The 2,510-nt window shown below is 40.0% G+C and overlaps 1 non-coding gene across 1 annotated transcript; it reads right to left on the bottom strand.

Moving 5' to 3' along the window:
- Positions 1-1,826: 1,826 nt before the first annotated feature.
- Positions 1,827-1,935, bottom strand: LOC141644604 (small nucleolar RNA R71). Its single transcript, XR_012544216.1, has one exon. It is a non-coding gene; the product is annotated as a small nucleolar RNA R71 (small nucleolar RNA).
- Positions 1,936-2,510: the final 575 nt, after the last annotated feature.

Genomic DNA, 2,510 nt, shown 5'->3' on the forward strand with positions numbered 1-2,510 from the left:
AGTAACTCAAGGTTCTTGATACATGCATATTCTATACACTTTATCTGTAGTTTTGGCGCGTATTTCCATGCATAATTGTTAGCTTAAGGCTACTATTTCTCCCGAAATGGCTTACTTTGCATTTTCTATGATTTGTTGTAGGAATGAATGGAAGTGAGCTAATTCAAGCCTAAATCGTCCTCCGGAGGCAACTTCAGGGAAGCTTGGAAGAAGAGGGTTCGGATTTACTCACCCTGGGATGCGTGCATTGGAGTGAGGAGCTGTTTTTGAAGAAAAGAAGTGTTTCTACACAGCCCAGACCAATCGATCGACTATCTTTGTACATCGATCGACTATTGAAGTTCAGCAGAAGCTACTGTTCTGCTATGGCCAGTCGATCGACCATGCTGACCGGTCGATCGACCAGTCTGCGTGCTGACTTTGATTTTTCGTTTTAGACTTTTAAAAGCCCATCTTGTAATTAACTTTTGGCATCTTTTAATCAGTAGAACGCAGTAATAATTAGGTCATGCTTTTCATTATTGAAGAACTGAGTTTTGAAATCTAGCTGGGGAAAACGGAAAACGACGAATTCAATTATTTTGTTCATCGATTTTCATTAGTAAGTTTATGCAAATTTCTTCTTCTTTAATTTCTTGTTGTTCCAATTACTTTATTCCCATCTTAATTTCAGCAATTTCAACCATGTTGAATTTATTCTTTGCCTTTAATTTTGTAATTAGTATAGTTTTAATTATGCATAGCTAATTTCTTTGATTGGGAACGAGGTGAGCCATGGCATAAATTAGGATTGTTTTGTAGTATGAATTCTTTCGTATCGGTCTTGTTGTCTTTTGATAAACCTTTTTACTAGATTGAAAGATTAGTAATTCGAATTATCATTAGATTTGGAATTTCCCTTGAGCGAAAGCTTTGAGAAATTCTGGGGAATTAATAGACCGTAAGGTTTATTTGAGCATTGATCGAAAGCCTTGCTCGTGTTCCCTGAGACCGTATATTATAGGACCTCTGCTACCTTATTGACCTGACCTTAGCCATGGTGAACCGAAGTTCCCGATCTCCCTTTTATCTTGTTGAGAAATTCTTATTTTAGCAATTAGTCAATTTAGTCAACCAATTTCAAAACCCCCCATTTAATTATTACTTTTATAGACTGAAAAATAGCAAACAAAATCAACCTTGTCTCTCTGTGGTTCGACCCTTACTATCACTAGCTATAGTTTTAGTTTGGAATTATAAATTTAATTTTGATACAAAACGACGGTATCAAATTTTGACGCCGTTGCCGGGGAGACGGTGTAATTCTGTTTGCTTTATTTTTAGTTTATTTTTCTTGTCTCAAGGAACTTTGGTTCCTTGAGGCCGTTGCTTACCTTTGCTTCTAGTTTTGCTTTTGCACGCTTAGAAGACGGGTTTTTGAGAGAGAAGGCTTGAGTACTCTCGATTCTGCGAATATGGCTACAATATATGATAATCTACAGCCAAAGGAACACCATATTCCAAAGGGGCACCAATTACCTACCCCTACTACGGGTAACTTCGAATTTCGTTCCTCTTATATCGATTTAGTGGAGCGAAATCGGTTTTTCGTCTCTGAGATGAGGATCCCTTGAAGCATATGGAAATTTTCACAGACTACTGCTGTTCCATACCTATACCAGCTGGGGTGACTCAGGATGAAGTAAAGGGGTTGATGTTCTTATACTCCTTGAAGGATTCAGTGCGAGATTGGTACCGCCACCTTGATGGGGTAGCAGCTGGAGTCACGGATTGGACATCTCTAGCATTAGCCTTCTACAAGAAGTACTTCCCGCTTTCAAAGACTGATGCCTTGAGGAGTAAAATTACAAATTTCCAACAAGAAGCTGATGAGGGCTTTTGTGAAGCATGGGGACGTTTCAAAAGTTTGGTCCGAGCTGTCCCTCACCATGGCTTCCAGCAGTGGTATATTTGCAACTTATTCTACAATGCTTTATATGATGATTACAAGGTCATCCTGGACGCAGCTGCGAATGGTAGGTTCCAAAACAATACCGGTCAGAATAGAGGTTGGAACACTATTGAGGAGATGGCGGTCCATAGAGCTGAGTTTGGGAGTTCACGTGGGAACTCACGGAAGCAAAGTGATGAAATGAGTGCCGTTGTGACACTCATTACTTCTATTACTGCCCGTCTCGAGAAGCTCGAGGCCTCTGAAGCCTCCAAGGAAAGAGTTGAAATTCCCCTCCATAATTCAGATGAGACCGCGGAGTTGAGAGAAATGGTCCAAACTCTTTTGATTCAAGTGGCGAATATGGAAGCAGCCAGGATTGAGTCCTCAAAGAATTTTGTGAAGCAGTTGGAGAATATAGAGGCTAAGCAAGTCGCAAATTCTTCAAACAAATGTGAAGGGCCAATTGAAACGATTAACGCCATTAATCTCAGAAGTGGCCTCTCTTATGAAGGTCCCGACAAGCCAAGAGGAGACTCGGAAAATGATGAAGAGGCTAGTTTAATTTCTGGTACAAAAA

Source organism: Silene latifolia, chromosome 2 (genome assembly GCF_048544455.1).
Source record: "Silene latifolia isolate original U9 population chromosome 2, ASM4854445v1, whole genome shotgun sequence".
Taxonomy (NCBI): domain Eukaryota; kingdom Viridiplantae; phylum Streptophyta; class Magnoliopsida; order Caryophyllales; family Caryophyllaceae; genus Silene; species Silene latifolia.